At 43.7% G+C, this 13,438-nt stretch overlaps 1 protein-coding gene across 2 annotated transcripts in view; it reads left to right on the top strand.

Moving 5' to 3' along the window:
* Positions 1-13,193, top strand: part of CD58 (CD58 molecule) — a 151,079-nt gene extending 137,886 nt beyond the window's left edge. For both annotated transcript variants that reach the window (XR_010123700.1, XR_010123699.1), the window contains one exon: positions 12,275-13,193. The gene's annotated coding sequence lies outside the window, so the exon portion shown is untranslated. The remainder of the gene's footprint in view (positions 1-12,274) is intronic.
* The last annotated feature ends 245 nt before the right edge of the window (positions 13,194-13,438 follow it).

Below are 13,438 nucleotides of genomic sequence, written 5' to 3' on the forward strand. Positions count from 1 at the left end.
TGGGGTAGACATAGAGTAAGCACTGAAATCACACACACACACACACACACACACACATCAGCCACTCAAGACCATTCATTTGTTCATCATTTGAGTGCCTTTTGCGTGTCAAACACTGTGCAAGACACTTGAGAGGAATCAGTGATCAAAACAGGCAAAAATTCCTGGCATTATGTCATGCAACTTCCGATGCAGGGAGACAGACAAGAAACAATAAACATGATAAACAAGGAGAGTATAATAGTATAGTATGTCAGAGGGGCTGGGGCTGTCAGGAAAAAGAACAGAGCAGGGTAAGAGGAACCAGAAGGTGGGAGTAGGGGAAGGTCCAATGTTTAACAAAGTGGTCAAGAAAATCCTTATTAAGTAGGTGACATTGATGTAAGATCTGAAGGAGGTGTAGGAGGGAGTCAGGCAGATTTGGGGAGAAGGAAGTTCCAGGCAGAGGGAACAGCCCTGCAAAGTGCCCAAAGTGGAGGTGTGCCTAGTGTCTCCATGCACTAGGAGGAGGTCGGCTGTGCTAGGAGAGTGAATGAGGGGCGATACTGAGAGCTGAGGAGAGGGATGAAGGGAGGCTAGATCCAGAAGGACCTTTGCATTGTCTGCTGGGGCCGCCTACCAAAGTTCCACAAACTGAGTGGCTTAAACAACAGAAAAGTACCAAGTTCTGGTGACCAGAAGTCCTTATAAGGTATTGTGTCCCTGAATTTCCCAACAGGTTTCTTCTTCTTATTCCTCTGCAGAAACGTATAATTTGGGGACCCTTCCTTTTATCACCTCTTCTGCCAGGCAACATGGGCTGGGCTTCTGTGAGATTTTCTTGCCTGCCACTGGTCCTTTCTTTCTTCCTTGAACAAACTATTCAGGCCTCAGAAGTCTCTCATCTTATCTGGGTTTATCTGCAGCATTCCTGATGGGGGGGTCAATGTGCATCTTATGGCTCCACTCCTTCCTTCCGTGAGCACCTGAGAACGGTCATATCCTTGCTAGTTTTCTTATCAGTCTTCCCTGACCTGAGAGGCCCTTCCCTGCCTTTGGTTTCATTCTGGTTGGGTTGGTTGGCCCTACCCTGTATCCAGCTAAACCCAGCCCACTGCTTCTCAGGATAGGTATTTGTAGAAGGATCAACCCTAAAAATCAATCCAATTATTATAAATAAAAATCAATAATAATATCCAGTGTGGCCGGGCATGATGGCTCATGCCTGTAATCCTAGCACTTTGGGAGGCTGAGTTGGGTGGATCACCTGAGGTCAGGAGTTCGAGACCAGCCTGGCTAACATGGCGAAAACCTGTCTTCACTAAAAATATAAAAATTTGCTGGGCGTGGTGGCATACACCTGTAATCCCAGCTACTCGGGGCGCTGAGGCAGGAGAATCACTTGAACCCAGGGGGTGGAGGGTTGCAGTCATTGCACTCCAGCCTGGGTGACAGAGCAAGACTCTATCTCAAAAAAGAAAAAAAAAAAAACCAGTGCTAGTGATGGTTCCCTTGTGGCTGGTCATGGCATATATCATTATAATGATTTAGGAAAGTAATTTGGTAATATGTGTGAACTATCATGAGATCTAAGGGTAGTTGTACCCTTTCATTCAGGTATCTCACTTTTGCAAATTTAGCTAAAGAAAATAAACCTGAGGAGGAAAATACTTCATGTAAATAAAAATATACATCATAGAAATTTATAACATGGAAGACTTGGAAAAAATAGCAATGACTAATATTTATTAAGTATTTATTATATACCAGGCATCATTAAGTTCTTAATATATTATTTCACCTAATCCTCACTACATCTTTATAAGATGGGAACAACGAGATAGAACCTGCAATGACCATGTAACTCCTGTAATTTCCTCAGGCACCTACCAAGTGCTGTAGTTTGGTCTACTGGCCTTGAGGACTGCCCTACAGCTACATTAATCTTGATCTTGTACCCAATCCTTTCCTGCCCCTGCCCCCTCCCTCTAATAATTAGACTACCACAGGGTAAGTGCTGTGACATAGCCAATTAATGACAAGAATCACTACTGATTCTTGCAAGCTCTCCTCCTCCCTCTGTATAAAGTTAGGTTAATGACTCTGACAGGACTTTAAGTGAATTGGTTTGATTTTTGTAATTGAAAAAATTGGTGGTAGGGCGTTACTTTAATTCCAGCTCCTCCTTCAAACCTTCAAGATCTTCTGGTTACTATATTAAACAAAAAGAGTTTAATATAGTAACTTTTGTTTAATATAGTAACTATCTCTCTCAAGTTTTTTCACTGTAGATCCCATAGCACATGCGCAGTGCCAAGAGACCCTCTCTAGGTTCAGATAATAGTGCTGAAACTCTTCCTTTCCTACCACCTTTAAAAAAAAAAAATTAGGCTGTGTGCAGTGGCTCATGCCTGTAATCCCAGCACTTTGGGAGGCTGAGATGGCAGGATTGCTTGAGCCCAGGAGTTTGAGACCAGGCTGGGCAGCATGGTGAGACCCCCGTCTCTACAAAAAAACAAATTAGTTGGGAGTGGTGGTGTACGCCACGCCTATAGTTCTAGCTACTTGGGAGGCTGAGGTGGAAGGACTGCCTGAGCCTGGAAGGTCGAGGCTGCAGTGAGCCATGATCACATCAGTGCACTAAAGCCTGGGGGACAGAGCAAGATTCCATTTCAAAAGAAAGAGGAAGAAGGAAGGAAGGAAGGGGAAAGAAAGAAGGAAGGAAGGAAGGAAAGAAAGAAAGAAAGAAATAGAAAGAGAAAGAAAGGAAGGAAGGAAAGAAGGAAAGAAGGAAAGAAGGAAGGAAGGAAGGAAAGAAGGAAGGAAGGAAGGGAAAGAAAGAGAGATTAAAGTACTTATGAACTCCTCACATAGTAAGCCCAAAATTGAGCTTTTATCAGCTATCTGGTAGGTCCAAACCATGGGTTGAGTACTGGGTTAGTTCTTTGGCAAACTGCCTGAGTTCTCTGACCTTGAATTGGCATGACCATCCACTTCACAGAATTGCTGTGCAGATGATGAAGAAGTAGGTGACAGTGCCTGCTACAGTACTTGGCACACCACACACATCCTCAACACACATCCATTCATTCATTCACTCACTCATTAATTCAAGCTGGCTTCTCCTCCATCGTTCACTCAACGTATGTTGCTAGGAATGTAGATGCAGAGCAGAACTGGTCCTGAGTGGGTCCCTACGTCTGACAGCTGCTGGTGAGTGTAAGGTCCTGGCCCGGATGCAGAGCCCAGGTCTGATTCAGCGCTTGTAGCCCCACCATTTCTATTAGGAGAGGCTGGCTTCCTTGCCCCCTGTCCCACCGCAGCTGGCTGCCTTTTCTCCAGAGGTGCAGAGAGGGACGGAGGCATGAAGTGGGAAGTGCTGTCTTGGCAGAAAGACTGCTTTGGCTGTATGGGGCCATATACGCTTGAAGAATTAAGCTTTTCTGGTTTGGAGTCAGTTTATTCATCTTGTTTTTTTTTTGAGTGGAAACATTATGTTTATTGAGTATATGTTCTTCAAAAGCAAGGAGTGTTTTAAATCTAAAATTAACACTCCCTTTTAGGAATGATTATTGCCCACAGAGATTCCATGCTAAAATCTCAATCCCTTTAGTGGCTATACTTTTTGAAAAAAGGAGTGGGTCAAGTTTCCTAAAGGAAGTTGCTGTTGAGTTCATGCAGGTTAATTATTTTTCCAGTGGCATCCCCTCCTTGTCCATCCTTTTGTCACCCACCGACAACCCTAACTTGTCACCCTTATTCCAGACATCAAGCTGAGTCCTTGAAGTGGTTGGAGGGACAAAACGGAATTCCTGGAGACAGTGTCCTAAGGGAGTGCCAGAGGCACTCATTTGTTTGACAACTAATTTTGGAGGCAGGTGCTCTTCCTTGTCTTAGGATCTTCCAGTCAACAAGGCTGAAAATCTCCCTGCCTCCTGGAGCTTGCTTCTATGGAAGAAGGCAGTCAGCAAACACATGAACAAAGACAAGTTCAGGGAGCTGAAGGTGCTGGAAAGAGGAGGAAACAAGGGTTTGTGGGTAAAATAATGTGCCCAATGTCGTGCACTTTGTAGGGGACAGAGCCAGGACTCAATACACGTGGATCTGACACTGGAATTCACCTGACTGTGCTACACAGGCTCTCCTGCGTAGCTAGTGCTTCCACCAGCAGGGGTGACAATTAGACCTTATCTTTGCCTAGTATTTTATACACTTCCAAGCGATTCCAGCACATCACCTCATTTCACCTTGGAACATTATTATTTCCAGCTTTTCCTCTGAGGCCTGCCACGAATGTAAAGGAAAATGGTAGGAGCCAATCCTCTAGCAACGGAGCCAATTAAGCTTCCTGCAAATGTAGAGCAGTTAAATCCCCATGACATGAAGGACCAATAAAAGCCTTGAATTGGCCATGTCTAGAGCAGAACCTTGTGGGCCGGAATTTAAATAGGCAAAGGTCTTTGCTTTCTCCTCCTGTGACTTACAGAAACTAGTTCTTATTCACTCTCTGCGATGTGGAAAAGAGTCGCTGATAGCAGCTCCTGTATTCTTAGATGCTGTGGGGATACTGCAGCAGCTCTCTGTCCTTCCAGTGTCTCCAGGGAAGAACATCTTTCTCTCAAGTGAACAGTGCTTACCCCTTCAAGCATCCAGTCTCAGCAATAAGGTCAGCGTTTGACTGTTTACAAAGTATTTTGGCATACTTGATCATGTTTGATGCTCACATAATCCCACTGTGTAGCTTCTCATAATCTTTGTAACTTTTGGATGGGGAAACTGAGGGTCAGGCTGAAGGCACCCGATGGGTATGTTTCTGTGGGAATGGCAGATGAGCTGGGCCTTGAGACTCAGGATTCCTGACACCAAGATTCCTCCTCGCTCTGCCACTGAAAGGACGCTTGCTTTTGTGCTGGCTTTGGAAGGAACACTTTCTAAAATGTGTTATATATTTGCCTGCCTCTTACAGCAGAGGACACTGGGGGTAGGGAGTGTGTGGGATGGTGTAACATTTTCTTGACAAATATAGGTATTTTTATGAACACATGGCTCTCCATTCTGCATAGCATTGTGCCTGGGCATTACTTTTTCTTACTCCACCTTTTGATACCACTGGGCCTGCTCAGCCCTTATCCTCTCTTAATTTTGAGGGTTCCAATCAGAAGATGCTTATTACAAATTGTTGTAGGCAAATTCACTAAGAGTGTAGATTACCATAACTCATCTGAGGGGCAATTAGGCAATGAGTTTAAGAAGCTTTAAAAATATTTGGCCAGGTACAGTGGCTCACGCCTATAGTCCTAGAACTTTGGGAGGCTGAGGTGGGAGGATCGCTTGAAGCCAGGAGATTGAGACCAACCTGGGTAACATAATGAGACCCTGTCTCTATTTTAAAGGAAATTAAAAAAAAATTTAAAGAAGTTTATAATTTTTGATTCCGTAATATTCTAAAAGAATATTCAGAAGTGAGCAAAATTATTTCTGTATGAGATTATTCATCACGGCATTATTTATAAATTTTGAAATGGAAAGCAATCAATATAAGGAACAATTAAACACTGATTAAATAAAACACATGACATCCATGTGATAGAATATTACATAGCCATTAAAATTGCAAAAAATTCAATCAAATAGCAGTATGATATATTCATAATGTTTGTTGTAAAACAGCATGCACATTTGAATCACAATTTTGAAAAAAGTAATAAATAAACACAAATAGAAAAGTAACAGGAGCATACACACCAACATTTTATAGGAGGTGCTTCTGCATGTGGGGTGATGGGTAGTGTTTTTTTAATGCTTTTGTATTTTCTATGTTGAACATGTGCTCCTTTTGACATTTTAAAAAATGACTGAAATATTATTTAGGCATGAAATATTGGCTACATGCTAAATGAACCATCGAGGCACTGAGTAAGCACCAGGTCAATGGGTATGACTATCAGACACGAAAGTGGCTTGATGAGGCTGAGAAAATGTTTTTGCTGATTTCTGAACTGGGGGCTCTGTTCCAAAGGTCTCAAAAAAGCTGTTATGGAAGGAGAACTATTATTTGCCTTAAGGATTTTAGTCTTGCTGGAGAGAAAATAGCCCATCAAACTATGCGAGAGAACAGGAAGGAGGGGGTGTCCATGTGGGCCCCAAAATGACAAGAGGCAGGAGCTGTGTGTGGGCAGCTGGGCCTCGAAGGGCAGATGGAAAGTCAATAGGGGGAGGAAAGGGGGCGGCAGAGCCCTGCCTGGGTGGCAGGAGGGGTTTCCTTCTGCTCCTTCCCTAGAAATCCAAGCCGCTTGTTGTAGCTCTGCTTGGACCAATGAATCCCAGAAGCTGTGTGCTGGGTCAGAGCACGTGTTGCCAGACCATCTGTGAGGAGCCTGACCCAGCCTGGCATGCCATAGGGATGCCCGTGGAAGGGCACGGCCCTACCCAGCACCAGCTGGGAGGGAACCTGCCTAGCCGCCCATTGCCCTGAATAAATCTGGGTTACAGCTGCCAAAGCAGTTTGCCCGGTGCTTGTGCTGTCCTGCTGAACAGCCCGGTGCCGGCTGGGCAGGAGTGTGGAGGGTGCATGAGGTATGGGCTGAGGCCTCACCGTGGCATCTGCTGTCTGAATAAGAATTCCAAGTCTCCATGTGGCCCTTTATTACTGATAATATGCCTTGGGTTGTGGGTAGCAGCATATTCATAGGAATACTAAGTGCATACAGGTGCATGTGCCCCAGGCCACCACCCCTACCTCCCCACATACACACACACCAGGCCCTGAGCATCTTTAGATTGGTGGGTTGGTGGGAATGCAGCCCCTGTCCCTTCTTGTCTTCATCCCACAGCCCAGCATGGAGGTGCCATCCTTGTGAAGCCCCGTCGCGGCTGACTGGGCTCCTGGCAGTTCCATCTTCTGGAGTGAGTCAGCCAGATTCTGGGGCCTTCACTGCTCTGAGAACCTGCCAGAGTTGGGACAAGCCTCTGTCTTCCTGGGTGATTTGGGGAGGTCCACGCTCACTCTGCTCACCCACCCCAGCTTCCTCAGCTTCACAAGAAGGATCAGGCAGATGAGAGGAGTCCCTGGCTTACCTCAACCTAAATAAGCCACAAAGCAAAGTGTGACAAGGCTTAACTGCCAATTGTAGTTGTTAATGTTGGTGTGTTTTGTAGTTAACTGCCAAAAAATCTTCTAAGAAGATGAGATGCCTTTCATTCATTCATTCAATAGATATTTATTCATTTAATAGATATGCATGTTAAGTGCTAGAAGAAATGGGAATGGAGAAGAAAAGACCCAGCAATTCCACTTTCATATATATGCACCCAAGATAATTAAAAATATATGTCCACACAAAACTTGCACACAACTGGACATAGCAGAATTATTCACAATGGCCAAAAAGCAAAACAACCCAAATATCCATCAACTGATGAATGGATTAATAAAATGTGATGTATCCATAGTGAAATATTATTTGGCCATAAAAAAGGAATAAAATACTGATAGATGCTGCAGCATGGATAAACCTTGAAAGCATTCTGTTAAGTGAAACAAACCAGATGCAAAAGGTGTTATTGCATGATCCCACTTACATGGGATGCTCAGAATAGACAAATCTCCATAGATTTTTGTAGACAGAAAGTAGATTAGTGGTTGCCTAGGTTTGAGGAGGTGATAGATAGAACCGAGGGGCTAAGAGGAATAGGATTTCTTTTTGGGGTGTTGAAAATGTTCTAACTGTAGTGTGGGGCTTACCTCTGTGAATTCAACTCCAGGTTGAGGGGTGGATGAGCATCACTCAGTTGGCTGGGCTCTGCCCTCATTGCTCCCTTTGGCTGGTATCCCTGGGGGTGTCTTGATTCCAAGTGGGCTTGTTGCAGTGGCTGCTAGACTACAATAAAGCCTTGGTTTCTGTAGATGAAAGCTAAGGCATGAGGTCAGACCATGTGCAGGGCAGTGATTCCTGTAACTGCTAGAAAATCAGGCTATCATAGGCATTTACTCCTCCCTCTTCTGAGCCCGTGAAGGGTGGATTCGTGGCAAAGACATACGGTGTGACCTGATAGGATACCCCCTGCTCCACAGCTTCCCAGTTTCCTCAGTCTTGCCAGACAACATTTGGGCAAACCAGCACAATCCAGCCTCTTTTTTATCCACCACTGTCACCCCAAGTAACACCGTTGCTCTAAACACCCCTGCATTTTCCTGCAATCATCTCTTCTGTTCATACCATGTCTTCTGCCCTAAATGAACTTTCTTCATCATTCCCTGTTAAAATTCTACTCTTCTGTTAAGATGTGGACCGAACACCGTCTCCATTCCTCCCACCGTCCAGCATCAGGATGCATCTCTCCCTCTTCTGTGACTCCCATCACACCCATTATCCTTTGTGACTGGGTGACAGAACTGTTGCTCTGCTCATCTTCCTATTGTGGATATTTCTGTCTCTCCCATGGACAGTGAGCTCCCTGGGGGCAGCTATGCTCTGCAATATCAATATGTATCCTCCATGGTGCCCCATTCAATGCCTTGCACGTGGTATATTTTCAGAAAATGTCTGCTGAATTATGGTGTAGGCATTTTTCTAACCAGATGGGCTATGTTCTGCAGAAACTCAGCATACAGGAATTCACCATTAATGAGTTTGAAACAAGGGGAACTGATTTTACAAATGGTACCTGTTTGCAAGATTTTTAGCTCTCTCAGTCCATTTGCTCACTTAGGGCTGCATTCAGTGGTCAACTTCTACATCTCTATATCTCCCTGTACCTTCCCTCAGATCAGCTAGCACATTGCTAAATGCCAGTAGCTTCTGCAAGATAACCTAAGTACAGGGTTTGCACCACTACTGGGAATGCTCTAAGGGCTGAAGAGGGAGCTGCTAAAATTGAGAGATTTTCAGTTCATTATGTTCTGTTCAGTTAAGCCATCAGTGATATTTCTTCTTTAGACCTTTATCTTTTCTGCCAAACATAAAAATATTCCAACCATTTGCACCCATATTGGTGAATTGCAGGCAGTGACATGATGAATTTTTTAGCAGAAAACTGTTGTTTTTCCTCTGTGTGATTTGTAAAGGTCTGTTGTCCTTTTGCAGATAATTTTATTATATGTTAGTGCCAATTTGTTTTCCAGAGGAGCACATCTCCAAATTTATAATGAAAGACAAGCAAAGTGGGACTTCATGGCCTTGGCCGGACACCAAGTGATAGCTAATTTTTGCAGCAGGGAAGACAAAATAACAAGTCCCTGGATTGCAATTTTGGTTTCTCCTTCTGTTCTCAAACAAAAAATTGTTTAAATAATAAACTCTTGTCTTCATCATAATTATTAGTTAATGAATGCATGTCTGTATTTCAAAAGTATATTTTATTTTTTAGATCTTAAATGTCATCCTAGGATTGGCAAATACCTTTGGGCTGCTGACCTTTGATTAAGGCAGAAGATGCTGGTGAAATGAATTAATAGTTCATTTAGCCAAAGGGACTGGAAGGACAAACAAAAGTCTAGTTGACCAACTGTTACTCATGAAGTCTCATGTTAGCTACCATCTGATCTTTAGCCAGTACAGAGAAATGATGATTATGTCCATTTGGTAGAATGAATGAGTTACATTTAAAACTATATATTTTAGATTTACTTGATTAACTTGATTTGCTTGATTATAGACTCTGAAATAAGGAATGTCATTATAACATAACTCTAGCAACCATTTTGGAATCTCGTTTGCTGCCAAGAACAAATGAGGATCTTAATTTATTCAATTTCCTATGTCAGAATATAAACTTTACACAATCCAAAAAACCTTTGCCATGTCTCCAAATGAGGATATTAATTTATTCAATTTCTATGTCAGAATATAAGCTCCACACAGCCCAAGAAAACTTTCCCATGTCTTCCTCCCTTCCCTGTCATGCTTGTTCTTGTCTGCTGAGATCCCTGCTAGTGCAGAGACTCTACCTTGCACACATGCACACTCACACATGCACACACACTCCTATCTCCATTTTTTGAGGACTCTGATCTGCTTCAGCCTTCAAAGGTGCTAATAGGTTAATTTATTTCTCATCCACCCAAGTCACATACCATATTTCTTCAAATCTAAAATGACATTGATTGCAAGATGCTACATTCATTTATGTACCATTAAAAAAATTATAACTGCAAGAATCCAGAGATTTGTTAGGCCCTGATTTTAAAGATGTTTAGAAATGATACAGTGTGAGCCTTGCAATCAATGAAATGTATTTAAATTTTGAAGGGAGCCTTTTGTAGGCAATTCCTTACAGACTCCAATGGTAGAGTGTCAGGCATCTTGGTGGACTGCTGGGGAAGGGGTTTGGAGTCAGATGATGACTGTGTTGTCACACAGTCACATCATGTAGTAAGCTGTTTATTTCACATCTTCAGTGGGACTGGCTCTAGGTGTGAAGATCCAGTGTATAACAAAGTGAAACATACACAAGAAACATGTAAGAAGAGGTGTAGATCTGTCTATAGGAAATTCACAGATGTCCCGTGATGCCGCATAAATCTCACTGACCATAGAAGCCTGTCCCACAAGTGTTCTGAGAACAGCCTATAGTCAATCTCTTTGCCTAGGCACTGGGCTGAGGTAGAGACTTGAGTTCTAACTTTTGTTTTGCTGTTCTCCAGTCCAGGGGCCAAGTGTCCTAGGTGGATAGTTTTTGCCGTTCGTCCTCAGTTCCTCAGGGGAGGCGAAAGACCATGGGCCTTGGGCTTCAATCAGGATAGCTCCACTTTTATGTCTTGGATATTGTTTGTCTGTGATTCTCTATTTTTAAAAAATGTTCCTCTGCTAAATGAAAGCTTGAAAGCCATTGAAACAGATGAACTTTATCCTTTTGTCCACTGCTAAAATTCTCAGATTTATTGTTTCACTTTAAAGAGGTAGATTATGGAGAAATATTAGATGCTTTCTTCTTTCATGGTAGCATCAAGACAGGAGGGCCAAGGGTTATTCATGTGAGAGGTTGTTCTGTTCCAACTGCTTCCTCCTCACTGTTCCTGCTGCGGCCTCGCCTATAAGTGAGCCCTTGGGAAGGAAGTAGATTTGCCCAGTGTCTTGGTCTCCTATTGCTGCTGTAACAAATCACTACAAACTAAATGGCTTAAAACAACATAAATGTATTATTTTACAGTTTTTTAGGCTAGAAATCTGACATGGGCTAGAACAAAGGTGTTGGCAGGGCTGCACTTCTTTCTGGAGGCTCTAGGGAAGAATCCATTTCCTTGCCTTTCACACTTTGTGGAGGCCACATTTATTCCTTGGTTTGTGACCCCCTTCTTCCATCTCCTCCAGCAATGGCGAGTGAGTACTTTTCACATCTCCCTGATTCTCATCCATAGTCACATCTCACTCTCTTCTGCCTCCCTCTTCCACGTCTAAGGATCCTTGTGATTACATTGAGCCTGTTAAATTCAGTATAATCTTCCTATTTTAAGATCACTTGATTATCAACCTTAATTCTATCTGCAATCCTGATTTCCCTATGCCATGTAAGTCATCTTTGGGGCCATTATTCTGTCTTCCAAACCTAGAAATAGGAGTTGTAGTGTGACAGGGCTCGTGAGAATCAGAAAAAAAAAGTGACACAAAACAAGCTGCAAAGCTATAAGCTAGTCTATTTTGAGTTGTGACCTTATCCCCATGTTATTGCTAGATAATGTTTATTAAACAAGGGACTCACGGAGTAGCACATAAATATTTCATGTGGGATTGGTGTCACAGGTTGAACTTCCCAGAAGCTGACCCAGAGATGGAAACTTCCATGCGGAACATTTATTAGGAATATTCTTGGGATTAACACCTTTGGAATAGAAGGAAAATGAGAAACATTTTGTGCAGAGAGAGAAGTTGGGCTGCAAAGCAGTCTCAACAAAGGTCTCTGCTGACCCCATAGGGAACTTTGAAGGTGGGGTGAGGGTGCCACACCAGTATACCTCATTGGATGTGGGCTGCTCCAGGAAGGGGGGTGGGGTGTGACCTTGAGTGAGGCATCTCTCTTCAGCTAAGGCACTTCCTGGAGAGGTCTGTCTGCCAGCAAATCCCCAGCAGCTTGAGGGAATAAGGTCACCAGTTCTAAAGAGAAATCTGGGTGGTGCATCCCAGTGCCCACTACAAAAGGACTCTAGTGTAGGCAGCTTGTCAATGAACTGGGGGGAACTCTCCAAGGCTTAGGTCCTAGAGCAGAGAAAGTGTGGATAGGAAATGTAGGGATTTTCCCAGACAGGCAAAGAGTTGATTCAGAAGGGATATTTTTTCATCTTCTACCTATACCCCAGTCCCTGCAGAACTCTGAGGCTCCCTACCCATAGGAAGACAGTCTGCCTGCTGGTCACCTCCTACTCGTCACTGGATATCACAGACAGAACAAGTGATGGCAACACCGGCCTGAAGATTCTGGACAGTGAGTAGATTTACACAGAGTAAACAAGAAGCTGGACTGAGTTTGGTTTAATCTGTCACTCCAGAAACCCACAAGCTGAGAGCAGAGTCAATTCCACAGTATTTATGTGCCTTGGTGGCTGCTGCTCATGGTGGCTATTTCCCATGATCACATCTCATTCTTTATTACCTTGTCACCTGGAGGAGGAAGGATATCATCATCAATGTTCTGTGAATTCCTAAATTATTTCACTTCTTCCAAATGAACTCTGTCTCACCAGCCTTGTGACCTGTGGCGTCCCTCAGGACTCCCAGCAGGGCTGGGAGTTTAGTTTAGCCTTAAGTGAAGGCAGAATAAGTGGCTCCCCCACTCAGGGTCACCAGAAAAATCCTAACCCGTGAGAATCTTCCTACCCTGTTTTCTGATGTCTGAAGTCCCACCATTAGGGTACAAAATTTTCAGCTTCAAGCTCTGATCCCAATTAAATGTAGACACTCTCAGAAAGGGTCACTATATCTCAACGAAAGTGCATTTTAGCTGGGCGCGGTGGCTCACGCCTGTAATCCCAGCACTTTGGGAGGCCGAGGCGGGAGGATCACAAGGTCAGGAGATCCAGACCATCCTGGCTAACACGGTGAAACCCGGTCTCTACTAAAAATACAAAAATTAGCCGGGCGTGGTGGCGGGCACCTGTAGTCCCAGCTGCTCAGGAGGCTGAGGCAGGAGAATGGCGTGAACCTGGGAGGCGGAGCTTGCAGTGAGCGGAGATCGCGCCACTGCACTCCAGCCTGGGCGACAGAGCGAGACTCCGTCTCAAAACAAACAAACAAACAAAAAAAAAACAAAAAAAAAAACCAAAGTGCATTTTAGATGTTTTTCTGGGGGGGAAATAGCAGTGTTCCAAGTACCAAAACCTCCCTGAGTCACCTGTAAAAAGCCATTTGGCAATAATACCGAAAGCTTTTAAATGTTCACGCTCTGACCTAGCAGTTTCACTCCTGTGAATATAACCTAAGGAAACTGATCTCAATACTGAAAGTACTTTATACACAAGAATGGG

This window comes from Pongo pygmaeus, chromosome 1, assembly GCF_028885625.2.
Source record: "Pongo pygmaeus isolate AG05252 chromosome 1, NHGRI_mPonPyg2-v2.0_pri, whole genome shotgun sequence".
Taxonomy (NCBI): Eukaryota; Metazoa; Chordata; class Mammalia; order Primates; family Hominidae; genus Pongo; species Pongo pygmaeus.